This window comes from Eriocheir sinensis, chromosome 61 (genome assembly GCF_024679095.1).
Source record: "Eriocheir sinensis breed Jianghai 21 chromosome 61, ASM2467909v1, whole genome shotgun sequence".
In the NCBI taxonomy this organism is placed as follows: domain Eukaryota; kingdom Metazoa; phylum Arthropoda; class Malacostraca; order Decapoda; family Varunidae; genus Eriocheir; species Eriocheir sinensis.
This window is the reverse complement of record NC_066569.1, coordinates 1127693-1145073: the sequence shown is the minus strand read 5'-3', so window position 1 is coordinate 1145073 and position 17381 is coordinate 1127693. Positions and strand designations below refer to the sequence as shown.

The 17381-nt window shown below is 42.0% G+C and overlaps 1 protein-coding gene across 9 annotated transcripts in view; it reads left to right on the top strand.

Annotated features, from left to right (window-relative positions):
- LOC126986070 (uncharacterized) overlaps positions 1-14143 on the top strand; it is a 42017-nt gene extending 27874 nt beyond the window's left edge. For 2 of the 9 annotated variants that reach the window (XR_007739260.1, XM_050841751.1), the window contains 2 exons: positions 6036-6159; positions 6500-6583. The gene's annotated coding sequence lies outside the window, so the exon portion shown is untranslated. The other 7 variants (XM_050841757.1, XM_050841754.1, XM_050841756.1 and 4 more) reach the window with 7 other exon arrangements.
- The last annotated feature ends 3238 nt before the right edge of the window (positions 14144-17381 follow it).

Below are 17381 nucleotides of genomic sequence, written 5' to 3'. Positions count from 1 at the left end.
GTTGTGTTAGTATTTCCAAGGGTAATGTTATGCCCCTGGTGATAGTTTGACAAGGCTTTGGTGGAGGTTGTCGTTAGTATTTCCAAGGGTAATGTTATGCCCCTGGTGATAGTTTGACAAGGCTTAGGTGGAGGTTGTCGTGTTAGTATTTCCAAGGGTAATGTTATGCCCCTGGTGATAGTTTGACAAGGCTTAGGTGGAGGTTGTTGTGTTAGTATTTCCAAGGGTAATGTTATGCCCCTGGTGATAGTTTGACAAGGCTTTGGTGGAGGTTGTTGTGTTAGTATTTCCATGGGCAGTGCCATGCCCTGGTGATAGTTTGACAAGGCTTTGGTGGAGGTTGTTGTGTTAGTATTTCCAAGGGTAATGTTATGCCCCTGGTGATAGTTTGACAAGGCTTTGGTGGAGGTTGTCATGTTAGTATTTCCAAGGGTAATGTTATGCCCCTGGTGATAGTTTGACAAGGCTTTGGTGGAGGTTGTTGTGTTAGTATTTCCATGGGCAGTGCCATGCCCCTGGTGATAGTTTGACAAGGCTTTGGTGGAGGTTGTTGTGTTAGTATTTCCAAGGGTAATGTTATGCCCCTGGTGATAGTTTGACAAGGCTTTGGTGGAGGTTGTCGTGTTAGTATTTCCAAGGGTAATGTTATGCCCCTGGTGATAGTCTGACAAGACTTAGGTGGAGGTTGTCATGTTAGTATTTCCAAGGGTAATGTTATGCCCCTGGTGATAGTCTGACAAGGCTTAGGTGGAGGTTGTCATGTTAGTATTTCCAAGGGTAATGTTATGCCCCTGGTGATAGTCTGACAAGACTTTGGTGGAGGTTGTTGTGTTAGTATTTCCATGGGCAGTGCCATGCCCCTGGTGATAGTTTGACAAGGCTTAGGTGGAGGTTGTCATGTTAGTATTTCCAAGGGTAATGTTATGCCCCTGGTGATAGTCTGACAAGACTTTGGTGGAGGTTGTCGTGTTAGTATTTCCAAGGGTAATGTTATGCCCCTGGTGATAGTCTGACAAGACTTTGGTGGAGGTTGTTGTGTTAGTATTTCCATGGGCAGTGCCATGCCCCTGGTGATAGTTTGACAAGGCTTAGGTGGAGGTTGTCGTGTTAGTATTTCCATGGGTAGTGTTAGGAGCCTGGTGATAGTTTGACAAGGCTTTGGTGGCGGTTGTTGTTAGTATTTCCATGGGCAGTGTTAGGAAACTGGTGATAGTCTGACAAGGCTTAGGTGGAGGTTGTGTTAGTATTTCCATGGGTAGTGTTAGGAGCCTGGTGATAGTTTGACAAGGCTTTGGTTGAGGTTGTTGTGTTAGTATTTCCATGGGTAGTGTTAGGAGGCAGGCTTTGGTGGAGGCTGTTGTGTTAGTATTTCCATGGGTAGTGTTAGGAGGCAGGCTTTGGTGGAGGCTGTTGTGTTAGTATTTCCATGGGTAGTGTTAGGAGGCAGGCTTTGGTGGAGGCTGTTGTGTTAGTATTTCCATGGGTAGTGTTAGGAAACTGGTGATTGTTTGACAAGGCTTTGGTGGAGGCAGTTGTGTTTGACAAGGCTTTGGTGGAGGTAGTTGTGTTAGTATTTCCATGGGTAGTGTTAAGAACCTGGTGATAGTTTGACAAGGCTTTGGTGGAGGTTGTTGTGTTAGTATTTCCATGGGTAGTGTTAAGAACCTGGTGATAGTTTGACAAGGCTTTGGTGGAGGTTGTTGTGTTAGTATTTCCATGGGTAGTGTTAAGAACCTGGTGATAGTTTGACAATATTGTGAATTTATTGTTTGCAACGCACTCACCTCCCTCCCTCACCTCCCCGACTCACCTGTGAGGTTACCAGGTCCTTCCTCCCCAAAAAGTACCCCAATGCTCCCTGCCCCTGGGCCCAAGGAACGAGATACTAGGATACTTATGGGTTTAGGGTTTTCAGAACAGGTTGGTCTGAAGTGGGTCAGCTGAGGTGTGCCGGCCTTAAGTTATGTACAGGTAACTCTCGATTTACACGAGTTTGGTTTACGCGTTTTTGAAATAACGTGGGGTCCAAAATCCAAGTAAATGTTTAATTTACACGCTTTTTCCACTTACACGTGATATTTTATGGAGTGGCCACCATATGTCTCATGCAACTGGACTCACACGGCACCGCAGCCACACAGCTGAGCTCAGTTCTTCCCGCGCGCCACTTGAACAACAATGCAATACCCACGCTGCCACGCTACTCAACAATAGGGGTGGGCAGGTACCGGTACCAGTACTGGTACTAACAGTACCAGTACTGATACTTACAGTACCAGCTATACGGTATGGTACCGGTACCAGACTGCTCGGTACTGGTACCAATACTAGCCAGTCGCTCATGGTGTCCCTCATTTCTTCCTCAGACGAGTGAGGCTGAGACTGAGTGCCTGAGTGGATAACTCGGTGATATGGATATTCTCTCTCTCATCTCTCTCTCCACTTAATGAAATGAATATTTATTTTTCGACAGAAACCTACCTCTTGTTTGATTTACATTGTTTTTGATTTACTTGGCCTCTTCAAGGATGCAATACTCGCGTAAATTGAGAGTTACCTGTAGTAGTAATGAGAAGATGGCCCGTTGCTTACTCACATTTACTGCTGCCACTGAGTATGCAGTGAGGTGTTGCCTCCTTGGTGTCTAACAGCTGACTGGTTCGCGCCCGGCGGGCCAGAGCCCATGTTACTTACGTTACATTCTAGAATATTCTTTCATGGTTCGAGGATTTGAATAGCAATTGCTAATTTTGGATGTTCTGCTTCGCTCCTGTATTACCTTCACCTCCCGGACAACCCTTAACCCTTTCCATCCGTGATGCAGACGTCGGCGTCACAGTATGGAAAGGGTCAAGAGGAAATGGAAGAGGATTAATCCTCTTCTAAACCTTTCAATCCTCCTCTAAATTCTTCTTAATCCTCTTCTATTTCCTTTTAAGAGGTTTAGAAGAGGATTAAGAGGTTTAGAAGAGGACTAACCCTTTCCATACGGTGACGCTGTCGGATGTCGACGTCGCCAGAGTGAAGGGGTTAATTCCTAGCAACAAAGCTTTGGTAGAGGTTGTTCTGTTGGTATTTCCATGGGTCCATGCCCCTGGTGATAGTCTGACAAGGCTTCAGTTGAGGTTGTGTTAGTATTTCTATGAGTAGTTTTCTGGGCCTGGTGATACATTGGCAAGGCACTAATGGAGGTTGTTGTCTCAGTATTTCCATGGGTAGTTTTTAAGAGGCTGGTGATAACGTGATAAAACTTCTGCACCATGAATGTGGCAAAACTCACAAGGATGCAATAATCTCTTTTGGCCTTTGGGAGGGTTGTTGTGAGAGGCTTGGTCAGCTGATCTTGGGGTTCATTTGAGCTTGCAATTCTGTGTGTGGCCTTAGTGCTCATCTCTGTACCATTGTCCCTTGGAGCCTGTGGTGGGAGGGAAGCCATCACCCCGGGACACAGCTGTACCTTGTGCCCCCAACCTTACTTTTGTCTTTTTACTCTTACAAAAACAGCTGCAACAAAACAACTACAACATAAACACAATGACAGCAGTTGATATATTAATACACAAATACTGACAATGTCTTTTTTTGTTTGTTTTATATTTTTTAAGCTTCTAATAGGCTTCAGAGACATAAGCAGAGGAATACTACAGGCCTGTGCCCAGCCTACTACTACTGCTACTACTACTAAGAAGGAGAGAGACAGAGACAGACACTGACAGGCTGGGAAAGGAGAGGAAAGAAGGAAGAAGTGAGAGAGAGAGAGGGAGATGGGAGGAAATAAGGAAGAAAGGAGAAAGTTGGAAAGTTTCGTTTAGTCGGCGCAACATCTGTGGTCATATGCCTGAGAGAGACAGAAGGGGACGGAATTATAGGAGAAGGGAACAGATCCTAGGAGACGGGACACAACCCCCGATTAATACCTGGTACCCATTCACTGCTGGGTGGACAGGGGTGTAAGGTATCGGAAAAGGCACCCAAATTTTTCCACTCCGACCAGGAATCGAACCCGGGCTCTCTCAGTTGTGAGCCGAGTGTGCTAACCACTGCATCACGAAGCCCCCGGAAGAAAGGAGAGGAAAGAAAGGTCAGTGGATTGCATCTTGGCACGAAAACAATCTTCTTTCTTTCCTTTTATATCCTTCCTCCTCCTCTTCCTCTTGGTCCTCCTTCCTCTTTTCCTTCCTTCCTCCTCTTCCACCTCAGTCTTCCTACCTTTTCCTCACTTCTCTCCTCCTCCTCCTCCTCCTCAGGGCTATAACAAGTGACATGCTGTGCTGTGGGAGACGAGTGCAGTGTCTTTGTGAGTGCGGCCGCGGTGATATGCTGAGGTTTGTGTTCCTTCTAGTGTATCTCCACTTTCCTCCACTCCTTTTGTCTTTCCTCATACCAAACAATGGCTTCATCTTTCCCTTTCTCCTCCTGTCTGCCTAATCTTCCTCCTCTTCGTTTCTCTGTTATCTCCATATTTATCAAGGTCTGTGTCTTGCCTTCATTTTTCTCCACCTTCCTTCTTTCCTCATACCAAACAATGCCTTAATCTTTCTCTTTCTCCTCCAGTCTTCCTAATCTTCCTCCTCTTCGTTTCTCTGTTATCTCCATATTTATCAAGGTATGTGTTTTGCCTTCATTTTTCTTCACTTTCCTTCTTTCCTCATACCAAACAATGGCTTAATCTTTCTCTTTCTCCTCCAGTCTTCCTAATCTTCCTCCTCCTCTTCGTTTCTCTGTTATTTCCATATTTATCAAGGTATGTGTTTTGCCTTCATTTTTCTTCACTTTCCTTCTTTCCTCATACTAAACAATGCCTTAATCTTTCCCTTTCTCCTCCTGTCTTCCTAATCTTCCTCCTCTTAGTTTCTCTGTTATCTCCATGTTGATCACGGTCTGTGTCCCTTCCCTGTGTGATTCTGACTGGTTTGTTCCTCCTCCGTAAAGTTTGCCTCCATTTAGATGAGTAAAGGGTGAGGATAGTCATTATTCTCTTCCAGTTAGCTTTTACTTAGTATCTGTCTTTGTTGCTTTTGTTGATTCATTTATTGTTGTTTTATTTTTGTAAGTTTATTATCCCTCAAGCAACAGGTATTGTTTTCACGGAATGGTTCCAAGATACGGGTAAAAACAGCTGCTTTTTTTTTGTTTGTTTATTCACATTTTAAGAAGCGTCTTAATTCACTGAACACATCGGTGAAATCCAAATTGTGATACATTGTTTAATAGTCACACTAGAGCGTGTGAAGTGTGGCCAGAGTGTGGCTGCTGGCACCAAACACTGCTCCGGGGAGCCAGAGGCGGGCCTCCGTCAAGGACACACAACATGTCAACACAGGCTGGCCACAGTGGCAGCATGCTTCACACTTCCTCCTTCCCACAACTGAATGTCAATGATATGAATTGTTCTTTACAGTGAAATAATTTTGACAACATCTGCTTTAGTCACTCACTTTCAGTCCTCCTCAGAGCTGGATGTTTCAGTCAAGGGAGCACATACCTTACGTGTAGCTTTTTTACCCTGCACTATTTTCATGGCAGCACTTGCTGGGCTAGAGTGCAGTACAGAGAGTGAAAAAACATCATCACTCTCTAAGTCACTCATTACTGCCGTCACTACTCACAATGTTTTCATCACTTATCCTTGTACTCAGAATAATCTTCACTCTCTATTCTGTCCTTTCCTCCTGATGCATCACTGTGTTTCCCTGTGTTTTCTTATCTTAAGGCTCCAGGGCTGCTCAGTAAGGACTAATGATCTCATTTCACAGTCACGTGAGTCAGATATGCTGGCAGATAATTCACCAAGTCACAGAACTCGCCATATTTAAGCTTAACATTCAAATTAGTGGCACGAAAGACTCTGATTAAATAAATGAAGGCTGTCTGTGTGGACTGAAACGTGATTGATTAAATAAACGATGGCCATCATTTAAGGGTTAGTCTGAACATACCCATTAAATTAAATTCACACACACACACACACACACACACACACACACACACACACACACACACACATTTGGTGTTAACTCTGATGCTTCTTGCAGGGAAGAAGACGAGAAAGAGCCCTTCAGTGAGCTGAGGAAGAAGTCGAGACGAGAGATCAGTCAGTTGTACAATCTTGCAGGGAAGGAGTAGACACAAGAGCCCTTCAGTGAGCCGAGGAGACCAGTCAGTTTACTTTTGTTGATCTGTTATTTGTGTTTATATTATTATTTATCATCATTTATATTATTATTTATCATTATATTGCATTTGTAATGTTACATTAGTCGCTGGGCTGGCTCAAGAACAGGTCCTTCCCTTCACTGCTGCTCTACACACTTACCTCTTTTCCTAAACTCCTTTTATTCTTTTCCTCTATTCCAAAAAATTGCTTAGTCTCCTTTTCCTCCTCATGTCTTCCTCTTCATTTCTCCTTCAAGTTTACCTCCATTTTCCTTCATTTTCTTCCACTTATTTTTCTTTCCTCATATTTTTTTTTTTACGTCTTGGCCTATTGCGCCGGTAGGCTTCTTCCCGGTGGATCCTGATGGTCGGTCCAAGGCTTCTTCCCGGTGGGTCCTGATGGTCGGCCCAGCCCGTTCTGGCGCAGGCAAGTGTTTATAGTGGCGCTTTATCTTTCCTCTTCCTCCTCCTGTCTTCTTCATTTCTCTTATCTACACATTTATCAAGGTCTGTGTCTTATTCCAGCGTACAGTTAGTGTTGAAAACTGCAGAATGGGGGAAAGAAACACCAGACATTGCATGAATATTTATTAACCAAGCCCTCTGATCCTTTTTGCAGGGAAGGATACAAGACCAGACGAGGGAAAGGGGGAGGGTCCTTTATGTGTCTGTGGGGTTTGTCAGCATACTGTCGGGGGGCAGCATCCTGTGAGGTGTATTTACCTAGTTGTAGTTTTACAGGGCCTGGGCATTATGCTCGTGTGGTCCCGTCTCCGTATCTGCATTTATCCAACTTATCTTTAAAGCTTTGCACACTCCTCGCTGATACTATATCCTCGCTCAGACTGTTCCAAACCTCTACATTTCTTTGCGGGAAGCTATACTTCTTTGTGTCTCTCAATTTTTTACTGTGTCCTCTTGTATTTCTGCTTATGTTTCCTTCTGTTAGTAGCAGTTCTTCATTATCTACTTCATCTATTTTGTTTAATAATTTATAAATTTGGATTAGGTCTCCCCTTTCTCTTCTTTGTTCCAGTGTTGTTAAGTTCATTTCCTTTAATCTTTCCTCGTATATTAATCCCTCCAACTCTGGGACCATTTTTGATGCCATCCTCTGTATTCTTTCTAGTTTCTTTTTATGCTTCTTCTTATAAGAAGAAACACGTAAAAAAAATAGAAAGAATACAGAGGATGGCAACAAAAATGGTTCCAGAACTGGAGGGATTGTCATATGAAGAAAGGTTAAACGAAATGGACCTGCCAACATTGGAACAAAGAAGAGAAAGGGGAGACCTAATAAAAATTTATAAATCATGGAATAAAATGAAAGAAGTAGACAATGAGGAGTTACTACTACGAGAAGGAAGAATCACCAGCAACACAAGAGGACACAGTAAAAAACTGAGAAAAGGAAGATGCTTGAGAGACAAAGAAATATAGCTTCCCACAAAGAAACATAGAGGTTTGGAACAGACTAAGTGAGGATGTAGTATTGCCGAAGAGTGTGCACAACTTTAAGGAAAAGCTGGACAAATACAGATATGGAGACGGGACCACACGAGCGTAAGCCCAGGCCCTGTAAAAACTTACTAAAACTACAACTAGGTAAATACACACACACACACACACACCGAAGGAACAACAAGTCGGCTGCTCCGCTCCTGCCCCACTCCCTGTGCCGCGATCAGGTGGTCGCCTGTTGTTGTTGGGTTTACATGGGGTCTGGAAGGGATGTAAGTGTCGCTTCCCGTCTCCAATAGTGAATTCCAGAAAGATGAGCAGAGAGGAGGAGCGGTTAATGTGGGAAACACCGTTATGAGGTGCAGAAGGAAGGTACGGTAGCAGTGATGAAGAAATTGAACAAAATAGGGCATTCTCTGGCTTCGCCAGCCGAGAGATAACTATTTATAAACGTATGTTGATGCTGGAAAGAAAACTGGATAAGTGGATTGATATGTTAAAGAGCAGAGATGGAAGAATCCCAAAATAGGGAATTCCGTAAAGACCTTAAAGCTAGGGTTCGTGGATTGGAGGAACGGGAGAAGCAACTGATCAAAGAGAATGAAGAGTTGAAGGGAAAAGTGGCAGAATATGAAAAGTCAATGAAAGATGGACTGGGGGAGGTTATAAAGGAAAATGAAAGTTTAAAGAAATTAGTCACCCAGGAGGAGAAAAGAGTCAGGGAGGAGGTATTGGGTGAAATGAAGACCTGGAAAGTGGAGAGTGAGAAAGCAAACGTGAATCTTAGAGAGGTAATTGAGCAACAAATGAAAGAAGATAAGGAAGATGTAGAAAAGGAAGTGGTTAAGGTAATAAAGAAAAATGAAGAACTAGTCAGGGAAGTTGCAGACAAGAAGAAGAGTGTGATAGTATTTGGTTTGAAGGAAAAGACGATCACATATAAGCCAAAAAGAGATAAAGAGGAATTGAAATCAATTAAGGACCTACTAAAAAATTTAAATGATGACGAGCAACAAAGTATTGAGGAAGAGGTGGAAGAAATCCACAGGATGGGTCCATACACAGAAGGAAAAACCAGGACAATAAAAATAAAGTTACGATCACAGAAGGCGGCTGAGGATATTTTATACAGAACAACTAAATTAAGGGAAACGGAAGATTGCAAGGATATATACATAAAGAAAAACAGAAATGAAGAAGAAAGAAGGAAATGGAACGAACTACTAGCAGAGGCAAAGGAGAAGAATAATGAAAGATCTGTGGAAGAAAATGAGATATTTTTTTGGAGAATAGTAGGGGACCGAGTCAGAAAGTGGTACACAAGAGAGAGGATAAAGAAGAACGAAAGTTAGAAAAGATAGATAAGAGTAAATGTTTAAGAGTGATGTATACAAATGTGGATGGATTAATAACTAGTAAATTGGAACTGCAAGATTTCATAAAGGAGAAAGAACCAATGATCGTATGCTTAACGGAAACCAAACTGAACGAAGCTATTAAATTAGAGACAAATAAAAACTATGATATATGGAGGAAAGATAGAATGGGCAAAGGGGGAGGTGGAGTGATGATAATGACAAAAAAGGAGTTAGCAGTGAAAGCGGTAGAATACGGAGAAGGTAAAGGTGAAATTGCAAAAGTAAATGTGGAAACCAAAAACAAGGAAAGGTTGACAATTATAACTGCATATGTACCACCTAGAACAAACTCATGGTGTAAGGAAGAGCACGACACTATGATCAATGACACTCTACGGAGTTTAAGCAAAATGCTTAAGGAAAACAAAAAAGTTATGCTAGTTGGTGACTTCAGTTGTAAAGAGATTGATTGGGAGATATTCGAGAGTAATAGTGGAGATAACGCATGGGGAGATAGATTCCTAAGATTGATGATGGAAAATCTTATGATACAAAGAGTGAATGAACATACAAGATATAGAAGTGACGATGAACCGGCAAGACTGGACCTAGTACTAACAAAAGGAATATACATCAAGGATCAACTAAGGTATGGATGTCCACTGGGCAAGAGTGATCATGTAACCACAGAGATTGATACAGAAGTGGAGGTTACTAAAGAGGATGAATCTTGCAAATCAAACAGGCTAAACTATATTAAGACAGACATAGAATATCTTCGGAAGTTTTACGAGAAAGTGGAATGAGATGAGTTACTGAGAAAAAATAAAGTACAAGAAAAGTATGATATCTTTATGGAAGCCTATAACACCAGTGTCAAAAAATATGTACCCGTATACAGACCCAAAGTTAAGGGTAGGAAGGACTGGTTTAATGCCAAATGTGCAAACGCAAAAGAAAAAAGGGACAAAGCATGGAAAAGATTAAAAAGAAGGAGGAATCAAAGAAACAAAGAAGATTTCAGAATGGCGAGAAATGAATATGTGAAAATAAGGAAAGAAGAAGAAAAGGGATATGAGAAGGATATTGTGGAAAAATGCAAAGAACAGCCTAAGTTGTTTTACAGATTTATAAATGGGAAGACTAAACCGAAAGAAACAATAGAAAGACTGAGAGACGGGAATGTGGAAGTCAATGACCCTAAAGGTATGGCAGAGTTTTTAAATAGAAAATTCCAGCAAGTCTTTACCAAAGAAACAATCTTTATTGAGCCACAAGAGAATAAAATAGAAGTTCATATGGAAGAGATTATGGTAAACAAAGAAGAGATCTATAAATTACTGGGAGAACTAGAAGAGGGAAAAGCAGTAGGACCGGATGGATATATTTTTAAAAAATGTAGAGATGAATTAATTGTTCCAATATACGACATCATAAGATGCTCAGTAGCAACAGGTACGGTGCCCAATGAGTGGAGAAGGGCTGAAGTGGTCCCCATATATGAAAGTGGAAGGAAAGATGAACCTTCAAACTACAGACCCATATCCCTGACAAGTGTTTTGTGCAAAATATGTGAGAAAATAATAAGGAAACAGTGGACTAAATTTCTAGAAGAGCATAAGTTAATTACCAGCAAACAATATGGATTTCAAAAGGGCCGATCATGTGTTACAAACTTACTCAGTTTTTACTCAAGAGTGACAGACAGAACACAGGAAAGGGATGGATGGGTTGATTGTATTTATCTAGATTTAAAAAAGGCCTTCGACAAAGTTCCACATACAAGACTATTATGGAAACTGGAAAATAAAGGAGGATTGAAAGGAAATATGAAAAAATGGATGGCAAGCTACCTAATGGGAAGGGAGATGAGAACTGTGGTCAAGGACATAAAATCAGAATGGAGAAGTGTAGAAAGCGGAGCACCACAGGGTTCAGTATTAGCACCGATAATCTTCCTGGTATATGTAAATGACATGGCTGAAGGAGTTAATAGCTACATAAACCTATTTGCTGATGACGCCAAATTACAAAAACATATAAAAAACAAAGAAGATTGTGAAATATTGCAAGAAGACCTATACAAAATTTGGAAATGGAGTATGGATTGGGAGATGGAATTGAATGTGAAAAAATGTCATGTTATGGAAATGGGTAAAAGTGAACAAGACCAATCTGGATATACAAAATGGGAAATGGTGAAACATTAAAAAAAAGTGCATGAAGAGAGAGATCTGGGAGTAGTGATGAGGGATGATAATCAACCAGAGTGTCATATAAATCGGATCTTTAGAGACACATATAACTTGGTGAGAAATATTGGAGTAGCATTTAACTACATGGACAAGGAGAAGGCTAATCACTACCATGATTAGACCAAAATTAGAATATGCAGAGGTAGTGTGGTCCCCTTAATACAGGACATATGCAGAATACAATTTATTGGTTTAATCCTCACTCCCGATGGGAGGGTAGCATGTTTTGGTTAATACAAAATTGAAAATCTTTCTTCTAATTCCTAACATTCTTATGGATAAATGCTACACACGAGAGAGGTGACCGATTGACCGATTGACTAGACAATCCGATTTCAACTTCCTTCATCGGCGTACACACACAAATAAAAACACTCATAAAAAAAATAGGAAGAAGAGAGTAAGTATGAGAGAAAGATCAGACTGTTACAGCTAAAGGGGGGGTGAGGTCACTGTTTGCCCCTTGTCCACCAAGCAGATGCCCCTTACCCAGTTCACACAATTTCCTTGGCTTGGTGGAGGCCTGAGAGCTACACTATATGCTGTTGTGCCGTGCCTAAAGGGGGGGTTCGGAGCTGTTTCTACTCCCATCACCCGCCTGCTGATCTCGGGGGCGGCAGGGACTGGACTGGCTCGCCCTTACCTTGGCTCAGTTCAGGCACTCATGACTGAGGGCATGACCCTTGTTCACCACTGGCGTCTGGGTCCATTCTCGAATCTCAATGGGGGCGGCTTCAAGATGGCGGGCCACTCGCCTGGCCTAGTTCCTGGACACCAGCCTTCAGCTATCTCGCGCCCTCACCTGTGCCATGGAAAGGTTAAGTCCCTAATGAATCACTAATGAACGCCGGCTAGGGCTATCTCTCACTCCCAGACACTCAGGACCCTAGCGAGCAGTGAGCTTACCTGTGCCGTGGAAAGGTTAAGTCCCTAATGAATCTGGCCAGGCAGAGCGGTTGCCTGGCTACCTTTCCTGGTGACGTGGCCTTCACCAGGTTCCAACACTTTTCCTTCTCCCCTTTCAGCTTGGCACATTAATCTATCCCTCCTCTGCCTTTCTGAGGTTGTCTTTTTGTGTGTTAATTCTAACCTTAATTTTCCCTTATTTTCTAGTAACGTATAAATATATATACAAAAATATACATGCATGCGAGTGGATTCATATCAGGGGTGCCAACCCAAGCTGTGGTTCGTATTTCTTGCTCTCTTCCCTTATCTACTTATAACATATTAACCTCTACGGGTATTGTTTCGGCTGAGGAGAAACTGGATCCGGTAAATAACCATGGCCATGTACAAGGGATTATTCCCACTTTTCCCAGTTGGCTTTTAACTGGCTTCTGCGGTGTTGGTATAAGAACATAAGAATGCAGGAGTCTGCAAGAGGCCGGTAGGCCTGTACGAGGCAGCTCCTTTGACCCTAAGCTCCCGTGTATCTAACCCCACCTAATATCGCTGTCCATGAATTTATCTAGTCTATTTTTTAATGTGACAATTGTATTGGCACTCACCACATGACTGCTAAGCCTGTTCCACTCGTATGCTGGCAGGTACGTTACAGCAGCGTTGCCAAACATTAGGCTATGGTCGAGTGTTCGTAGAGGCGTCCAGAATTTTGATAGTTCAGATATGGCAACCCTACCTATGAAGGCATGTTTCATTCATCATCGTTACTGAGCAATGTTACTGATTGCTTAATAAGAACTAGAGTAAGATTTGTAGACAACAATTATTCAATATACTGCTGTGTGGCAACTCAAGCACATGAACTCAGTCGATCGTCTCCGATCAGAATCACAGATGACTCATCTCGGTAATCTGTCATTTGAAACAGTTGTGCTTGGTAGCTATTCAAGGGTGTGTTGCTTTTTTCTCTTAGAGCCATAGAAACTATGGGTAACCATCTAAGCATATTTATTTAGTCACTCATTGAGCTATACCAGGAGTGGTGATTTTTATTTTTTATTTTATTTTTTTATTATTATTATTATTTTTTTTTTACAGCTAAGGAGACAGTTCAAGGGCGTAAAGAAAAATATTAAAAAAAAGCCCACTACTTACTGCTCCTGAATAGAAGTCAAAGGAGTGTCCAAAAAGAGAGGTCAGTTTCGGGAGGAGCACTGCAAATATCTTCGATAATTTTCTAAGTACCACAAAAAGTACCGCAGGATTTTTTAGTGCGGTCCGCAGTATTGCGGTATTTTCAGAAAGTTTGTGGTAGTGCAGTACTTTTCTTGTGATACGGTACTACCACACTAAGTACCGTACTTGTCCACCTCTGCTTTTTCATCATATCCTTATCCATGTGTGTGTATTCACCTAGTTGTAATTTTACAGGGCCTGGGCTTACACTCGTGTGGTCCCATCTCCGTATCTATAATTATCCAACTTTTCCTTGAAGCTCTGCACACTCTTCACCGATACTGTGTGTGTGTGTGTGAGAGAGAGAGAGAGAGGCAGGCATTCAGGCAATCACATTCTTGGTATTAACTCTGATGCTTCTTGCAGGGAAGGAGACCAGAAGAGACTAGACTCAGCTCTCCTTCAATGAGCCGAGGAGATCAGTCACCCCTTGAAGATGCTACATGGATCCTGGGTGAGACAAGATGTGTCAGCAAGCCAGCCAGCTGGTCTTCATTAGCTGTCTGTCTGTTGGGGAGACAAGAAAACCCAATGAGATGAGGAAGGGAACAAGATGAGATGAGAAGAAGACAAGAGAAGATCATTAGAGACAAAGCAAGAGATGAGGAGCCAAGGAAAAAGACGAGATGAGAAGAGGAAACGAGACAAGAAAGAGGGAACATGAGATGATTTTCCCTTTCTCTTCTCTCATCTCCTTCCTTTTCTTCTCTCTCGCCTCATATCACCTGTTGGAAAAGAAAGAAAAGATCAATAAAGTTTAACAAAATATTACAGTGGCTATATTTCAACCTTATCCTATTCTTTTGCTCTTTTTTATTCTTTTCCTTCTCTTCCATCCACCTGCTGAGGTACTGTAAGACTCTCCCTGTTTTGCGTCATTTGTGGTTTTGGTAATTTACTACTACAACTAAGACCAGTACTACTATCACTGCAAGAATCACCACGTACTACTACCACAACTACTACTACTATTAATACTACTACTACTTCAACAGCAGACATGTAGGCCTCCACACACTGTAGTATTTAAGTGGTAAACTGTTACTGCCACCACCAACAACTTATAAAGGCTGGGTCACATGAGCAGTTTTATACATTTTATACATCCAGCAATATCCAACCAGGCTGATTTCTTGCCACTTTCTGGTCACATGGAGCCACACAGAGTTAGCCGATTTCTAACACCAATTTTGGCTTTTTGTTTTAATCGGGGAGCTGAGCCGTATCTGCTGCCAGCTAACAATAACAAAGGCTACACCCACTGGCCCAAGGTGTCTACTGACCCGGTAGCAGCGACGGGCCAAATTTGTGGCTTTACCGTATAGCGGTGACGGGCCAAATTTGTGCCATGATATAAACCCCAAAAATAGATCATGCATAATCTGATCACAAATGCTTTGATGTATATTATGAAATGCTTTGTGTGAGGGATGATTTTTTCTCTTTTTACTCACTTAGAGGGACCATTAAGAAACATGATCCCTGCTGCTACTGGGCTAAAAGACATCACACTATTATGTACATAAGTTGTCTGCCTACTGAAGAAAAGAAGCAGGGGGAAGAAATGCCTGGGGCCATCAATAGCTATAGAGGGAAGGAGTGTGGCTCTCATAGCCCACTACTCGCTGCTCCCACAAAAGTAAAATGTAAAGAGTAGCCAAAAGAGAGATCAATTTCGGGTGGAGAGGTGTCTTGATACACACTTCTTGAAAAAGGTCAAGTCATAGGCAGGAGGAAATACAGACAAAGGAAGACTGTTCCAGAGTTTACCAGTGAAGGGAATGAAAGAGTGAAGATGCTGGTTAGCTCTTGCATAAGAGGTTTGGACAGTATAGGGATCAGCATGAGTAGAAAGTCGTGTACAGTGGGGCCGCGGGAGGGGGGGAGGCATGCAATTAGCAAGCTCAGAAGAGCAGTCAGCATGAAAATATCGATAGAAGATAGAAAGAGAGGCAACATGGCGGCGGAATTTAAGAGGTAGAAGACTATCAGTAAGAGGAGGAGAGCTGATGAGACGAAGAGCCTTACGGCGGAATTTTCAGTGAAGCTCTTCCCTCTTCGTCGAAGCGTCGCTTAGAGAGTGTGTTTCCGTGAAGAGATATTATCAAACCCTAGTTTCTCTTCCCCCTTCGAAACAATCTTTCCGTGTAGTGTTGGTACTACTGCAAATCAAACAAACGTTGAAAACCGAAACATTAATGCATTTTAGGTACATTTCTATAATGGAAAATATTGTGTGGCAAGTACTTATGTAAGCAGTGCTTGATACAGTGACATACACTATATATAGCAGAAAATTTACATTGATGGGTTTAATTGGTTGGTACCCGTGGCGATGTTTGCTTCGCTCTCAGCTTGTCCCGTTGCCTGTGGGCGGAGCTTAGGAGACCTCGTTAGAATAAACTGCTTTTATTTTCTTTATTCTCCTCCTGTTCCATGAGATCTCTTTCTCCCTTGTAAATATATTTTTAACTAGCCTTAGAGCTCCTATCAGTGGGTGGAAAATGGTAGCATCTATATTGCTGAGCTTTGCTAAGCTCCACCCAAAGATGACGTCACGAGTTTGGAGATTGGCTCTGGGAAGCCAAGCACGGAGTGACACATACCACCACATAATCATACAGACTTGTGAAACATTCGCCCGGAGGCCGAAGCCTAACTGTCAGTCCATCACTTTTAAACTCATCCCAGCAATCTTCATACTTATGGTTTGAAGTGCCCGCCCTACAAACGCTTAAAAATGAGAACTGTTGTGAATAGTTGAGTCTGAAGGGCGGGGTGTGCTGGCTTGGAGGTGCGTTCCAGTGTTGGCTTAAATTATCATAGGAACCGTGAAGTCTTGAATAAACAGAAAAAAATAATGTTTATCGCATTGTATGACTTTTTATATAAGGCCTAGAAAATTTAAATTGTTCTTATACCCAATTAATAATACAGCAACATGGAAAAATGTTGTAATAAAGCATTAAATGTGCAAAGATATTGGCGAAGGCACCTCCTCTTCGTTAAGAGAGAAAATTAGTTCATTTCTTTCCCGCTTGCCGCTTCGCGCGCTGCATCAAAAACACTCCTCGTCACTGAGAATACAGTTTGGTCCACGAAGCCTTCGGCCGTATTCTCAGTGAATCTCTTCCCCCTTCCCGCGAGGAAACAAGGCTTCGTGGACCAAACGGTATGCTCAGTGACAAGGAGTGTCTCTGATGCAGCGCGCCAAGCGGCGAGCGGGAAAGAAATGAACTAATTTCCTCTCTTGACGAAGAGGAGGTGAAGGCCCACTCTTTGCTAATATCTTCGCACGTTTAATGCTTTATTACAACATTTTTCCATGTTGCTGTATTATTAATTGGGTATAAGAACAATTTAAATTTTCTAGGCCATATAAAAAGTCATACAATGCGAAACATTATTTTCATGGAACAGGAGGAGAATAAAATTGGTTGCATCACGGGTAAGTTGCATCAGTGGACATAACTGGCGACTGAGCGCCTGTAGTAGCCTGACAGGCGGTTCAAATGTGTGTTGGTCAGTGCGGACATAGCTGCGGCAGAGAGGTGAATGTGCAAGAGCTCTTGAATTTATGAGAAATTTACTGATTTCGACCCTGGTAAGTAATTTTTATCGATTTCACTATTTTTCTTGTACCTCATGTATTTATATTAGTAACAGTGATTTGAAAATATCTATATAATTCTGTACTATATGCGATTATTTTCCTTAAAATTTTGCATTAGAATGACCGTTAGTATATATTTAGCTGGCGATCAAATTTTGGTTTTTGTGAGGGGGCAAGTTGAATCATTCGCGACGGGGCAAGTTGAATCATGATTCAACTTGCCCCATTAGTAAATTTATTACATTATTTTTTATCAAAATATTCTTATGCATTCAACTCGTTTTATTAATTTCAGAAATGGTTCGGAACTACAAGAGGAAGACTGAACGTGGTTCAGCAACACATCGGTTCAGTTTATTGTGGATTTGTATTTACTTAAGGTTCATCGGTTCAGTT